This window comes from Podarcis filfolensis (genome assembly GCF_964270895.1).
Source record: "Podarcis filfolensis genome assembly, chromosome: 4".
Taxonomy (NCBI): Eukaryota; Metazoa; Chordata; class Lepidosauria; order Squamata; family Lacertidae; genus Podarcis; species Podarcis filfolensis.
The window spans coordinates 98,851,809-98,867,917 of record NC_139607.1 but is presented as its reverse complement, the minus strand read 5'-3'; the positions used below and the strand labels follow the sequence as shown (position 1 = coordinate 98,867,917).

Here is a 16,109-nt window from a genome sequence, read left to right as displayed (position 1 = left end):
GATTCCACCTAAACATTAGGAAGAACTTCCTGACAGTAAGAGCTGTTTGACAGTGGAATTTGCTGCCAAGGAGTGTGGTGGAGTCTCCTTCTTTGGAGGTCTTTAAGCAGAGGCTTGACAACCATATGTCAGGAGTGCTCTGATGGTGTTTCCTGCTTGGCAGGGGGTTGGACTCGATGGCCCTTGTGGTCTCTTCCAACTCTATGATTCTATGATTTCAGATTTATTGCTAAAACAACAAACTTGGACAGAGCTCCTCTACTCATTGTCCTCCCCATAAGATGGAGTTGCCCAGACTGAGCTCCTCCCCCTTCCCCAGCACGGAAGCCCCCACCTTCTCTTCCAGTATCTTTAAATTTGGCAGAGAATGCTTCCTGCATTCCAGCGTCTGACTCACTCCTGTAGCTCTCACACAGCTGTCTGCCTCTCTGTCTCTCTTTTTCTTCTCCCCTTTGTTCAGAGCTCAGATGACAGTTCCTCTCCCCCTCCTCTCTGCCTTCCGCTGCTAACTCTCCTCTCCCTAGGCCTGCTTCTTCTCTGGCTGGCAGCACCTGAGCTTCGCTGCCAGTCGTCTCTTTGGTCAACCCAAGACTGACAGGAGCAAAAACAAAAACCTGAATCTGCTTAGCTTTCCTAACAATTCTGAAGCTGACAGTGAAGATGGCCTGGGAACTTCAGACCAGCCCAATCTCTTGGGATGCGTCCAAGGGAAACGGGGGCATTTGGCAGGCTCCCAGCTGGCTCCAGCCCACCGGCCGGTAACCGAGCAAACTCCGGTCCGCGGAACAGCATCAAACAGCGACCCGCAGCTTCAGGACTCTTCAGAAGCTGGAGCACCCTCTAATCAGCAGAGTAATTAACTCTTTGCGACAGAAGGGTGGAAGGGGAGGAAACCCAGAATTAAATATAAATTACTTACGGATTCCAAAGAAAGAGGGGGATTCTCTCTGTCAGACTTAAAAATCTATTTTGAAGCTGCCGCACTTTGTTGGATTAAAGAATGGATGAAATTAGAAGATACAGATTTACTAGATTTGGAGGGATTTGATAATGTGTTTGGTTGGCATGCATATTTGTGGTATGATAAAGTAAAAGCCCATAAAGCATTTAAAAATCATAAAATTCGGAAATCGTTGTATAATGTTTGGATAAAATACAAAGACCTTTTAGAAAGAAAGGCGCCCAGATGGCTTTCACCAGTGGAGGCAACGGCCCAGAAAAAATTAAATATGGATACCAAATGGTTGAGATATTATGACTTATTAATAGAGGAAAAGGAAGGTTATAAATTAGGACCATTTGAGCAAATTAAAGATAAGCAAAATTGGCTACATTACCACCAGATTAACGAATTGTATAAACTGGAAAAGAAAAATGGTTTTGCCTTGGAAAAATCTAAGTTGGAGATGGAGTTGTTAAGATACTGAAGGTAAAAACTTATCTAAAATGTACAAGCTTTTCTGGAGTGGCATACGAAAGATGAACAAGTTAAATCGGTGATGATACCGTATTTTTCGCCCTATAAGACACACTTTTCCCCCTACAAAAATGAAGGGGAAATGTGTGTGTGTCCTATGGGGCGAATGCAGGCTCCTTGGCTTCAGCGATAGCAACGCGAAGCCTCCGAAGCCTGCGCTCCGGAGGCTTCGAGTTGCTTCCGCTGAAGCCAGGAGAGTCTGCTCTTTGAGGCTGGTAGTGGGGGAAAGCAGCGCTTCCCCCATCGCCAGCCCCAGAGGATGGGGGGCAGCGGGAAGGTGCGCGATGCCTTCCCGCTACTCTCCAACCCGGCTTTGAGGCTGGCGGTGGGGAAAGCAGCGCTTCCCCCATCGCCAGCCCCAGAGGATGGGGGGCAGCGGGGAGGCGCACGACGCCTTCCCGCTACTCTACAACCCTCCTGTGGGCTTTTGCGGGAGATGAGGGAATTCCCCCACCTCCCGCAAAAGCAGGCAAAAGCCGCACACTCTTTAAAGGGGCTCCGCGGCTTCTGCTGGCTCTTCTAGGAGGTGGGGGAATTCCCCCACCTCCTAGAAAAGCCCGCAGGAGCCGCGCACCCTTTAAAGAGCGTGCCGCTCTTGGGGGCTTTTCCCCGAGGAGGGAGAAGGGACTGACTGGCCGTTTCAGTCCCTTCTCCCTCCTGGTCGAAAAGCCCGCAGGAGTCACGCGGGGCTCCTGTGGGCTTTTGCGGGAGGTGGGGGAATTCCGCCACCTCCCGCAAAAGCAGGGAGAAGGTCTTGGAGTAGTGCACAGGCTGCGTGCAGCCTGTCCACTGCTCCCAGAGCTGCGAGGGGGGGGGTCATATTTTTTCCTTGATTTCCCCCCCTGAAAACTAGGTGCGTCCTGACTTCCGGGGTGGCGCCACCAGCAATGGCGGACTTCCTCTGAACTGGGGGGACTGGCTCAGCAGAAAACGGGTCTTCTCCGCTACGGCGAAGCGGGGACCCTTTTAAAATCACAGGCGGATGAAGCCTGTGACCGTGGGACTCGGTGGGCACCTTTAGCACCCCCCCCAATCCGCTAAGGAACCCATCAACGGGCTCCGAAGTGAGGAGGGGGAAGTGGCGCGGTGCTGTGAGTCAATCGCTATTTCCGAGGAGCGAAGCCGCTTAGCTGTTGCCGGAGAGTGCTGCCTTTATCCTGGGACAATTTGGACTTTAAAATAAGCACCCGTGAGTACTAAGAACTTGAACAATTGGATATTAAACAAAGATTTGAGAGCAGGACAGAATCGGACTTTAAAAATAAAAATTTATTTGAATTTGGTACGGAACGGGAAGAGCTAAACAGGAAGTCACTCTTCCGTTCTTTTGTAAACAGAATAAAGTAAAGGCAAATTAAACTAGAGCTCAGAAAATCGTTTTTAAAAGATTGGATTTCAACATTTTAAATTGTGAATTTTTCCTTTTTGGACTGTTTGAAGTGACTTTAAAGGGAAGTAATTTTCCTCCATCCGGATCCTGGAGAGGGATGTCAGGACTGACGTGGGAAGCTCATTGACCAAAGACAATTGCTTTTCGACAGATAGTTAAAAGAAGAGAAACTTTGCGATTCCATTGTTCCCTTTCGCATTTTAAAGGAATATATATGGACAAAGTATCTCCAAAAAGGAAATTCTGTAGCAAGAATAAAAACAAGTCTTCCCCCTAGGGGGAGTTTGTGAAATTGTAACCAACTCTAGGGAACCGACAGCTGCTACAGATTAACCGTGGGAACAAGTATCTGACCTTGCAGGACAATGTACTCAGAAGCCTTGTTGTCTGCTTTTTACAAAACAAATGCTCTACTGGAAGAATTACATGAAAAGGTGAACTGGATGGTGACCTCGACTAGAAATCTTGAACAGGCAGTGGGATATTTGGACCAGACAGTGCAAAAATATGTGGAGCCTACCCAGGATTCAAACCAGGAGTGCGTCTTGACAGAACAGGAGTTTGTGGCACTAAATCAGGAGTGTGTTTTGACAGAACAGAATCAACAGGAGTATGATCTTTCGGACTGGACTAATGAACTTGGAAAAAGCCAGAGCTGGAAAGGGAAAGTTTGGTGTGGTTTGGAAATGGGGGGCTGGATTGACCCCCCTATGTTGGGATGTCTGGACTTTTCAAATATGGTAATGGGCGGCGAAATGTTTGGGACTGTGGGGGCTCTTAAATTTGGAAGGCCTTGAAACATGCTTTGAAATACTACATGGAATGCAGCGATGAATTCGGAAAAGGGTCTGATCTGTCGAGAAGGGTTAAAAACATTGTCAAGGTGGAGCTACCACGAGTAAGAGACATTGCTAGGCTGGAGTTACCACGAGCAGGAGATAAGGGAAATTACAGTTACAAATATGAAGAAGAGCCGCTGAAGGGTCAGGGAAGTGACTTGAGGGCCTTGGACATAAGGTTACCAGGTTAATGGGCTAGGCTGATGGGAACAAGGACTGACAAATCCCGGAACCAGGAGGAAGGGACGTTGGATAAAGATTGGATTTGTTTATATCTTTCTTTCTTTTTTCATTATTAGATTGTTTTATAAAGTTGATGAATGATAGAAAAATGTTGGAAGAAATCACCTGGCTTTAGTAAAGATGCTTAAAGAATTATGAAAGAATATTACGATTATAAGAAGCGTAAGGTCTAGATTTAAGCTTTTCAAATTTTAAGGTTTATTCTATTATAGTAAGATAAGATTAAAACAACCTAGGGTAGTGTAATGATAGAATTTTATGAAACATCGAAAGGAAAGGATTTGCTGGGATAATTAATAACAAGGATACAAAGGAAGGGAGGAGGAGGAGGTCTAAGAGAACAGGTAATGACAGTTAAGGATCTGAAAATAATGAATTTGTTTTATATGTTTTCTTTTTTTTCTTTTTCTTTTTTTTAAAGGGTTTAGGATTGCTGTATTATTGTCATTTTTGTGTCTTTTATTTTGAATTTTTCTTTTTTCCTCTTCCTTACACAGTGGGAAGGGGTTTGTTCTTTTCTTTTTATCTTCTTTATTGGTTTGTTTTTTCATTCTGTAATATTTTGAAAATTCTAATAAATATCTTAATAAAAAAAAAGAAAACTAGGTGCGTCCTATAGGGCGAAAAATACGGTAGATTGGGCAAGAGATTTAGGACATAACATAATGTTTGAGGACTGGGAAAGATTGTGGAAGAAAGGGGTTAAGTTCACCGCATGTACTTTGTTAAAGGAAAATATTATGAAAATGATGTATAGATGGTATTTGACTCCTGTAAAATTAGCAAAGATGTATCATAATTGTGATAATACATGTTGGAAATGTAAAGAAAAGGAAGGAACATTCTTTCATATGTGGTGGACCTGCTCCAAGGTGAAAGACTTCTGGGAAAAGATTTATAATGAATTGAAAAAAATGTTGAAATATACATTTATAAAGAAACCAGAGGCCTTTCTGCTTGGAATAACAGGTTCGGAATTGCCCAAGAAAGATGTTAATCTGTTTTTGTATGCAACAACTGCGGCTCGTATTTTGTTAGCTAAAAAGTGGAAAACTCAAGAATTACCAACAGTAGAAGAATGGCAGATGAAGATGATGGATTTTATGGAGCTAGCCGATCTAACCGGAAGAGTCCGTGACCAGAAGGAGGAGGAACACCACGAAGAATGGAAGAAATTTAATGATTATTTAGCTAAATTTGTTAAGCTAAAATAACTGGAAATAGCGTCCAGATACTTAATGGGTTTAGGATTGTATTTATGTTAACTGATAAAATAATATGTTTAATACAAGAAGGAGAAGATTTAAATATGTTAATGTTTAATTTAAAGGGTATTAAAATTGGGATTTGGAAAACCGTTATAAGGATATGCAATGAAATTCAACTAAGGGGAAACGAGGAAGTCGTTTTACAAAGTAAATAACTGTTATTTTCAATAAGGTTATGATTTATGTTTGTTATGTTTTGTTTGTTTTATATTTTTGTTTGTCGTTGATATTGTAAAAACTAATAAAATGTTTATTTTTTAAAAAAAGGGGTGGACAGAGGCATATGTAAAGAATATTTACAAGCAGTATATTCAGCATAGATCAAGAAAAGAAAAACATGTCTGCTCTCCTTCATGTCTAAGAGCAGGAAGCATGAGGCAAAAGCTATACACAAACGCAAGTTCCCAGCAAGCTGTGCTGGAATGTAAACAGAAATGTGACAGACGATAGCTCCACACATCAGTTTAGGTGGAAAGGAACATCAATATCCTAACACAATCATGGTAGAAAAAGGAATAATTTGAGGAAGATTGTTCAAAGAAAAAACTGTAATTTACTCTTTATTGTGGGGGTGTTAAGTTCCCAGGTGTTACAGGGGGTGCTGTTGAGCTCTGTGAAAATATATGAGGTTGGTCACATTGAGGTATTTTTTCAATTTCCAGGCAGATATGACGATCCCACAGGGAGCCTTACCAAGAGAGGCCACGATCCCACGATTCTCCTCCATGATGTCCTTATGCAGAGCTCTCTGGTCAGGATCCAGCAATGCCCACTCCTCGTCCGTGAAACGAACAGCAACATCTTCAAAGCACACTGGACCCTAAAAGAAACAGGAAATGTTCTCCTCTGAGACAGAAATATGATCTGCTACACAATGCTCTGTTGTGTTCTTACTGTTAATTGTGGTGTTGTTTCAATAGGATTGCTTTGTTGCACATTATAAATATGGATGCTGATTTTATTCTGCGTTTTAATTATGGGTGTTCAACTTTGTGCAAATAGGTGGTACTCCACCTTGTGTTTTCCAGGTCATTCTGCCTACGCAAGCATTCCAGTTTCCCCAATGGAAGGATCCACATTCTCCTCTCCTCGTGAGATGTTCTGGGGAGTTCCCTCCCAATGCCCTACAGTCAAATCCAAGGGGGTCATGGGGGCATGGAGGGGAGAGGAATGGGGGGCAAGCCCCATTTTGCAGTAGATGGGGCTCGTTAGGTGAATCCAGGCCACTATTTGTTCTCATTTGTCCACCCCTTAGAAACCAATTTTAGCATTCAGTGATCAATCTAGAAATAAAATAAGCCTATTTTGAATGGCCATCTGTCTTGGATTATCTAGCAGAGATTTCTGCAATGCACAGGTCTCCTGGCTCTGAGAGACAAGCAGGGAGGGTGGCTTCTGGCAAAAGGAGAGGGAGACAATCTTCCTTATCCTGACTCACCTCTGCCTCTCGACCTTCCTCTCCCACTCGCCTCCTTCCTCTTCTGCCTCTGATTCTGCACTGCATTCTGCCACAGAGTCTTCCAGCTCACTAAGCCCTGTAACCCCTTTAGCTTCTGACACCTCCTCTTCCCAGGCTTATCACTCTTCCCCCTCTGACCGCCAATCCTTCTTCTACCTCCACTCCTTCGGCTCTGAGCCATCTTCCCTTCCTGGTTCCCCAGCTGCATTCTCCCACCACTCCTCTGTGCCCAACCAGCCCATGACATTGCTCCATCCCTCAGCCTCTGTCCCCACAAGGCAGCTTCCCCTGACCTGATCTGGTTCCACAGCCGCTGCTTCCCTTCTGTCCCCATGAAAAGACGGATCAGGAGGTCTTGCAGGCATCCTTCTGTCACCTGCAAAAAGATAAACAGGACGCCAGGAGTGTCTGCTTCTCTCACAGGTGAAACAGGGCATCTCTAACTGCAGATGGGCCTTTGAGAAAGCCTTTCCTGCTGAGAGCATTTGGACGTTTGTGCCCATTTCATATGTTTGTGGTGCAAAAATACATCTCCTCTCCTCTGGACCCTTGTTCCCAACTGTCTCCCCCCAAAACAAGATGAAAAGAACCCTCAGATGAGTTGGAAAACCAACAGAATGAGACCAAATGGAGAAAACCACCTTCCTCCTTACCTGGTGGCCTCTCTCTGGTGTCCAACGGAGGCCTCTCTGCCTCACAGGAATCCAGCTTCATTTCTGCAAACAGATCCTTTCCCTGAAAACAAGGATTCAAAACCGAGAATGGTGAGAAATATTAGAAAGAGAATGACAAAGACTTGAAGGGTGCAAGATCTCTTTCCATGGATGCTTTCCCAGAAAAAGGATGGGTCATCAGCAGACCATTATGGGATGTTCTCTGTCCTGTTTGGAGCCCCTTGAGAGTATCCAGACGAAAGTCTCTCTCACCTGCTTTCTCTCCTCTGCCTGACTCAGGAGAAAACCTTCGGCCAGGGCCACCGCCTGGGAACTGGTCTCCGCTCCGCATTCCCTCACCCAGCTCTCCATCTCCGGGGGAAGGACAGCCAGAAACTGCTCCAAGATCACCAGGTCCAGCATCTCAGCTTTCGTGTGCCTTTCCGGCTTCAGCCACTGGTGGCAAAAGTGGTAGAGTCGGCTGCAAGCCTCTCGGGGTCCTTTGGCCTCCTGGCAGCAGAACTGCCTCAACTGCTTTCTTTGCACCTCTGAGCGGAGGGTGTCCTCCTCATCCAGGATCTTCTGCACTGGGTTTTCCCAGAATCCCCCACTGCTCCCAGTTTGGCTGCCATGGCCTCTTCCTGTTCCAGGGCCAGCTGAGTTTCGCTCATCCATCTGTCCTCTCAGGAAGCCTCTGAGAGATCAGAAGGAACCCTTTGGTCTTTTGACAAGTTCTGTCTGTCGTAATGAAAAGCTCTAGGAAATCCTACGAAGCAAATACATTGTTCTGTTACAGAATTGGGAGGACGGGGGGGGGGGGAATGGTTCCCTGAGCAAGCATGGATGAGTCTTGCTGGGAACCAGGACAGGATTGCACCGCATCCCAGACCATGAGCTATCTTTTTGAAAAGAAAGAGGAGGAAGAGGAGAAGAAATACGCCTCTAGGCTTCTAGCAATGCAAAATTTGGAGGCAACTGAAGGGATTTCTGGGTGATTAATCAAACTGGTTTCTGCTGCCTTCCAGTCCATGCGTGAAGTCAGAACTGACTGACAAGGGAGTCATTTGTATCTTGTGAAACATGGATGCTTGGTTGTAGTGGGGGTCCTCACCCGGGGGTCCTCAGGAGTTGCTCCCCACCCCCACTCCCCTGCTTCTGTCTCTTTTTCTTGCACTTGGACTCTCTGCTGCTCTCCAGACAGACTCCTACGGTGGGGTCCCTTTTTCTTTGCTCTGAGGGCCAGGTATGTATCTGATCAACCCCCTGAGGGCCAAGTGGGCAGGGCCAAAGACATCCCTTGAAATTTAGGCAGGTAATTTATTATTATTATTCCGCTAGATAGCTTAACACACACACAGCCATTGATGCTAAAGTCCCTGGAGGTTCGGTGAGTAGGGGCGCCCATTTCCGGCTGCTTTGCCAGCAACAATCCCTTTGGGACAGAGAGGACGTGGTCCTGGGATGCCATGCTCTGGGTGCGAGGGGATTGCTGCAGTGGCCTCCGTGGGGAGCTGCCCTTGGAGACGACTGGGAAACTGGTCTGCAATTCAGCAGCCAGACTCTGGGCTGGGATCCCTCGCTTTATTCCTGGCCTTTCCTGGGGAGGGGGCTAGTCCACCTCCTCGTCCAGCTTTGGAAAACCATTTGCACATGTTTCCTCTGTTGTGCAATGAGGCTGAGCGATGTCACTCAGAGTTAAAGTCCCAGGGACTCCTTTGTTTAAAGAAGGGAGATCTTTTCTGAAGGGGGGGCGGAGGGCCAAATGAGTTTGGGATCCTCTGATCTGCAGGAAGGAGAGCGTGGCAGACCTGGCCCCTCCCGGATCAGGCCCCCCAGGCATCCTCCCCTGCTGCAGCCCTGGGACCCCCCCCCCCCGTCTCCCCACTGCACCCTCTGGGGGGAGAGAGAGGAGACTCACCAGATCCCAGGAGGGGACAGCGAGGCAGCCCTTGCAGGAGAGACCCCAAAGCAAGGAAAGGACTGGGGAGGGAGGGGCCTTGGCTCTGGAGGACCTGGCCCCCTCTTGCTTCCTGGCCTCTCTAGGAAGGCAGCTCACTTCCCTTTAACCCTTGCCAAGCCGAGTCCCTCCAGCTCAGCCCTCTCTCGCTTGGCAGAACCTCAGATTTCTATTATTTTTTATGAATTTAGGGGGACAGCTGCCCCCCTGGCTAGGCCCATGCCCAGGTATCCTTTTGGGGGTGAGGCTCTTGGCTGGACTCTGAGCATCTCCCTCCCTTGGCCAGAAACCAGAGGAAGAGCTTGCAGGGAAAAGGGCTTTGCAGGAGGCAAGGAAGCTCCTCCTAGAATTCCGGAGTGGAGAGATAGGAGGGGATCCCAGGGTCATCTAGTCCAACCCCCAGCAATGCAGGAATCTCCCTAAAGCATCCATGGCAGATGGCCGTCCGATCTCTGCTTAGAAACCTCCAAGGAAGGAGAGTCCACCATCTCCCAAGGGAGACCCTTCCCCTGCCAAAATGAGTAATAATGAGTAATAAATTAAATGAGTAAATGAGTAATACTTTCTTAGGCATGCTTTTTATGCTAATATACAAAGTATGCTATTTCCCTTTCCAGAAATGCTTAATTTCTAATTCAATGGACTGAAAATGGATGGTTGTTATTATGTTTAGGGAAGTTTTTAATATTTGATGGATTATTGTATTTTAATATTTTGTTGGAAGCCGCCCCGAGTGGCAGGGGAAACCAGATGGGCAGGGATTTATTTATTTATTTATTTATTTATTCTTAAAATCGATCAGGTGAGTGTTCTCTAAAAAGAGGCAGGTGGAATCTCCACGATTGCTAATAGCATAACATTGAAAGGCTAGGGAAATATGGGGAGCCCTAGAGCATCTGCTTGGCATGCAGAATGTCCCAGGGTCAACCCCTGACATCTCCTGCAAGGGCTGGACGAAATCCCTGCCTGAAACTCTGGGGAGCTGCTGCCAGTCAGTGTAGGCCAGGGGTCCTCAAACTATGTCCCACGGGCCGAATCCAGCCCATCAGGGTCGTGAATGTGGCCTGCACGGCCATTTCAGAACCCACCAAGTGTCCGAGGCTGAAAGCATCTTGCTGTCCGCTCAGTCAGTCCCCGTGAGGTAAACGCCAGAGGCGTGGTGGCGGCTCTACCAATGAAAGGCCAGGGGTTTCACCCGGGGACAGGGAAGTGTTGTCTTTTGGCTTGAAGAGTGAAGTTGAGGTTCCTTACGTATCCTTTAAAGGTGGGAGAAGGAAGTATTGTCCCATTTCTGTGAGTGGAGAAGAGGTCTTTCCACTCCTGTGATTTACATGCTCTGAAAGTTGGGATCTGTTTGATATTTAAATTTTAAAAGGGTGGAGTGGAGCCGAATATTGACCATCTTGTTAGCCCGGGGAAGGGGTCAGCATCCTTTTTCAGCCGTGGGCCGGTCCACCGTCCCTCAGACCAAGGAGCGTCTCCACCCCCATCGTCCAGCCTGGACACTGAGGTCCAGCTCCGAGAGCCTTCTGGCGGTTCCCTCATTGCGAGAAGCGAGGTTACAGGGAATCAGACAGAGGGCCTTCTCGGTAGCGGCGCCCACCCTGTGGAACACCTTCCCATCAGATATGAAGGAAATAAGCAGCTATCCTATCTTTAAAAGACAGGCAGCCCTCTTCAAGTTTTTAATATTTAACGCTGTCCTGTTTTTAACACTCTACTGGGAGCCGCCCAGAGTGGCTGGGTATAAATAATAAATTATTATTATTATTATTATTATTATTATTATTATTATTATGTAGGGGGGCAAACTATATGGGGGGGGGGAAATGAATGAATCCCTATGCCCCACAAATAACCCAGAGAGGCATTTTAAATAAAAGGACACATTCTACTCATGTAAAAACACACTGATTCCCGAATTGTCCGCGGGCCGGATTGAGAAGACGATTGGGCCGCATCTGGCCCCCATGCCTTAGTTTGCCTACGCCTGGCCTGGGGAGCCACATTCTGGTTGAAGGAGGCCAGGATTGGCCCCCAAGGCCTGGGATGTCCCTCCTCCCCTGCAGTAGGACATGGAATCAGGAGAAAACTCTTGGAATAGCCTTGCCAGGTGCTCAGAGACGGACTCACCTGTCCCCATGTCCTTCTCTTTGCAGATGTGCTGCGGTTACACATCTGTCGCTCAGAGGTGAGTATTGGAGAGAACCAGAGCAGGGACTCAGACCTGCCCTCCTTGCCCCCCACTCTGCACTCTCGGAGGTAGAGAAGCCCTCCCTTCGTGAGGAACTGACTTTTGCCTTTCAGCTGCTGGAGGAAGATCAGCTGTACCTGCCGGAGGTGATTCAGAACTGCCAGGCAGCTCAGCTCAGGGGGCTCCGAACCCTGAAGTGCTCCAAGGAGGAGACGGCCAAAGCCATCCTGGTGAGTGATGGGTGGTGTGGGGGACCCTCATGGGGAAGTGGGGGAGGGAGGGGCTTTGGAGAAGGGGTTCTCCATCTGCCAGAGGAGGAGGACCATACTGGCCTAGGTTCACGTATCCTGCTTGAAAGGGGAATCATCTTAGGGACTTCCTGTGAAAATCTGGGTCAGGAATGCTCTTCCCGGAATTGACAAACACACAAGATGTAGCATTTATTTTATTTTATTTTATTTATTTTCCCTTTGGGGACATGTCCACCACATGTGGAATAAGGTTCCCTCACTTTGTCTGCATCTCCAATACTTATTGCGGATAATTATTTATTTTGACTGATTTGGATAGGGTCAGGTACCATCTAAAAATCAGATAGCATGTGGTGAATTTTAAGTCTTTTTTCATAATTTCCCCCATTTTTCATCTTCATTGGATAGCCACAATCGTGTGCGCATTTCACCACCACCTCCTTCACCTCCTAGTCCTTAAGGTTCCAGTCCAGTAACAATCTGTGTGGTTTTGATAATATCTTTGTATTATTTAATAATATTTTTTTTAAAAAAATCTGCTGTTGTTCTGTCAAGTCCATTTATTCTTTATCTGGAAAAAATTGTTTAGCTGGTAATCTATCTTTTTTACTTTTGTTTTCCTTTTATATTTTTACTTTTTTGTAATTTAAGCACATAAAAACAGTAGTAATTATATGGAAATGTGATAATAATATTGAAATGAATAAAATGCTTAACTCGCCAAGATTTTTATTGTTTGAAGCTTCCCAAGAGAACTGAAGTAGATTCTCCCCCTTTTGGCTTTTACCTCTTACCTTTATAACTGTGTCTTTAAGTCCCAAAAGTCCTGCCGCCCCACCCTCCCGCTTACAGGATATCCCTTCTACAGATGTCAACGCAGACCCAACGATGGAAAACCCTCAGCCCAATTCCTCGTGACCACAAGACTATTTATTACCTGCAGCAACAACAACAAAAGACACCAGAGTGGCCACAGCTATCTCTTTCCAAAGGATATAGACTGACAGGGAGGGGGCTGACAAAGGGGGGAAAGTTGAATTGCAAGCACATTCTCTCACCTTTTAAACCTCAAGACTCTGTGCCCCAGGATTGAAAAGATATGTAAAAGATCACGATTGCCTCAAGATAGGCAACTCAGATTTCATTAGTATGTTGTGTGTTATTATGTAGGAATGCTGTGTCTGAGAGTAAGTTATTTCCACAAAGGGGGGATTCAATTTTTGTGTATAATTGCTATTATGCTCAATGTATAGTGTCTTATTGCCTACACCCCAATGGAGGATTCTCGTGCATTTTAAGCTTTCAAATAGATCAGGCTATTGCACTGTCCAGTATTTAGATTAGATCAATTTATGACCACATTTCCTTGTTCCACCTGGCACTCTGCAGTGTGCCAAACTTCTCTATCCATTTTTAAATGGTTTCAAATTCACTTCACCAAGAATAAGCTTCAGGATCCATTAAACAGCAGATACATGAAGGTGCATATGCTTTGATTTAGCAGGAATGGTCCTTTATAGAATTAAATTGACTAATTTGGACAACTGACCTTTTTAGAATGGTTTTTCACAGATTGCTTTGAAAAGCTGAGAACCATGGGGCTATATAAGTTCTAATTGGACTCAGTTTGAATTGGGCCAGTGTATCCAGGCTGCAACTGAGCGACTTTCCTAGAGTCCAAGACCAGAGCCTATAATAATAAAAATCCCATAGAAAGGCCAAGGCAAAGATATCTCTCTCAAGAAATGTCCATACCTGTGCCACTACAAGGTGACATGGTCAATATGAAAGCCCTACACCAGGGATTCACCAGGGATTGTTGCTGCTGTGGTATGATGGAGGTGTGAGACCAGAGGAGAGCTAGCTTTGACACCTGGGAACACACAAAACTGCATTTTTCACTCATTATTTGACCTTCCCGCTAAGTGTAAAGCATAGACCACTATTGAGAATGTTTCTCCCAAAGTGCTAGAATGCCACAAGTAATTTAGTAACAAAATGCAACATGTATTTTTTTTTATATGGTACCCTATGTCCAGCTATGGGCATTGCTACACTTGCAAATAGCCTTAAGAGGCCTGACATGCAAGTCTCTTACACAAAGGTATCCATTTACAACATGCCAGGTTGTTATTTGTGGGGCAACAATTTTTTAGAAAAAATTATATCCCCAAAGGGGGGAATTGTTATAAGAATGTTTAGGTCTCATACATACATATTAATGTTCTTAAATGTATCAAGCAAACACATATAGAAATATATAACCACATGTCCAAAACGCAGAGGAAAAGTCCTAAAGTCATGTTGACTCTTTCAGTCACCTCAAATATTTTTCTACAAGGTCAAAGGAAATGCAGAAACCTCCCCATTCTCTCTGTCCTCACAAATCCTGCCTTAAGGGCACATTTAAGGTGTGAATAGGGTGAGCCTGTGACCTGGCTCAGGAATTAAGTACTATCATTACAAAAGAATGACCAGCCTCCCCAGGTAATCCAGTCAAGTGACCATTAACAGGTAAACTGGCAGACAAGGTAAAAACAACGCACTCAGATTTCTGTTGTAGACAGCCTTTTCTGTGATGTAGATATGATGTATCTGGGGGATGGTCTTGGGCTACTCCCCTTCTGTGATGTATCTATGATGTATCTGGGGGTGGTCTTGGACTCCAGGGCGGACAATTAAAAATGTCTATATAAGGGCTTGCACGCATGGCTCGGGGTCCTCCTCCTCTCTCCTGTGTGTGTTGCAACAGTTAGTAAAGAACAGGCTTACTGGCTGCTTTGCTTCTCAATATTCTCTGGTTGGTCTCTGCTATTTTCTCCTAGCGACAGAGATCCTACAAAAGGAATCTATATAGGCTCTTAGGTACCTCATAAGCAAAAAGGAGGAGGTTTTTTTACTTATATCACCTGCAATCATGTGTGGTGAGTTAGCAATTCACTCCTCCCGTTGCTGGATATGTGGCTAGTATGTCACATGCCCCTGTTTACTTTCCTAGGCTTGGGAAGTGTAAGAACGGAAGTCAGTCTTATCTCTTCCGCTCTGCTGTGCTTTTGCGCTGTTCTTTGTCTCCCTGTCTGTTGCTGAAGCAGAGAGAGGATGCCATTATGATCCGTTTGGTGTTGTCTGCAAATGTGATGAGCATCCCCTCAGTTCCTTCATCCATGTCATTTATCAAGACGTTGAACAACAACGGGCCCAGAACAGAACCCTGCAGCACCCCTCTGGTCACTTTTCCCCAGGATGAGGAGGAACCATGAAGGAGTCCTCTTTGGGTTTGGTCAGTCAAATCCACCTAACAGTTACCTCATTCAGCCCACATTTTACCACCTTCCTCACATAAATATCACAGAGGACTTTGTCAAAAGCCTTACTGAAATCGAGATGCACTACTTCCACAGCAGTCCCCTGATCAACAAACTTTGTAACTCCATCCACAAAAAGAAAAGAAAGGAGAGATTTCTTTGGCTTCACTTGTTTTTGAGAAAGCCAAGCTTTAATCCTGAATGTTTATAATGTAAAATCTTCAGATGAAGGGCAAATAAGTTTTAAAAATAATGAGGATATTGACATGTGCAAAGGAAGGCGATTTATGTCTTTATTTAATTTGGAAACCACCCGACCCAGTGCTGCCGACTTGAATAAAATATTGATGGGGGGCCAGGTAAGGCCCACCTTGCACAATCAGTCACATGACGCATGCACACCATTTGAATGGCAATGCCTATAATGGCAACAACTTTTTAAAAAAGTAATATTTTGAGCCCGTAGTTCCCTTTAAAGCAAACGTGGGTCTCCAGCTGTTTTTGGACTCCAACTCCCATCATCCCAGGCTGGGAAAACCAATGGGATTGGATGATGGGAACTGTAGTCTGGGAGCTGCTGGGGACCTAAGCTTGGGAAACCCAGCTTCAAAGCAACTTTTCCGTTTTACCTGCAAAGATAGGACCTGTCCACGTTTGTATTTTCTTGTATTTTGTTTTCCTCATGACCTTTGTGCGTTTTTATTTTTATTTTTGAAGAGGGCAAATTGAAAGAGAAATTGTATGGCAATTTGCAGAAGAATAAAAGGTTGTGTTTGGAAAAATACACACCAAAGCTGGGGGGTGGCATCCTTAAATATTTAATTGGGGGGGGGCAAAGACCCCTAGGCCTTTAAGAGTTGGCACCTATTCCCTACACCCACAGGTCTCAGGATGGTTACAACATAAAAAAAAGAAACAAAAAAACCACATATTAAAAGGGCATTAGATGTCAATCAGCCAAAAGACTGGTTAAAAAGGTGCGTCTGCCTGGTTCCTAAAGCTGTATAATGGTTTTTTTTTACCGTTGTATGGATTCTTTGATTGGAAGTGAGATTCTGTTTTTTTTAAAATGA

General features: G+C 45.4%; 2 protein-coding genes across 2 annotated transcripts in view; both read right to left on the bottom strand.

The window, feature by feature from the left end:
- LOC310760763 (uncharacterized protein) overlaps nucleotides 1–9,421 on the bottom strand; it is a 36,411-nt gene extending 26,990 nt beyond the window's left edge. The window contains exon 1 of the mRNA XM_083609915.1: nucleotides 9,248–9,421. The gene's annotated coding sequence lies outside the window, so the exon portion shown is untranslated. The remainder of the gene's footprint in view (nucleotides 1–9,247) is intronic.
- The window catches only part of LOC310761873 (uncharacterized protein), a gene marked incomplete at its 5' end in the record, with an annotated part of 59,062 nt that overhangs the window by 4,909 nt on the left and 38,044 nt on the right, over nucleotides 1–16,109 (bottom strand). The window lies entirely within an intron of this gene.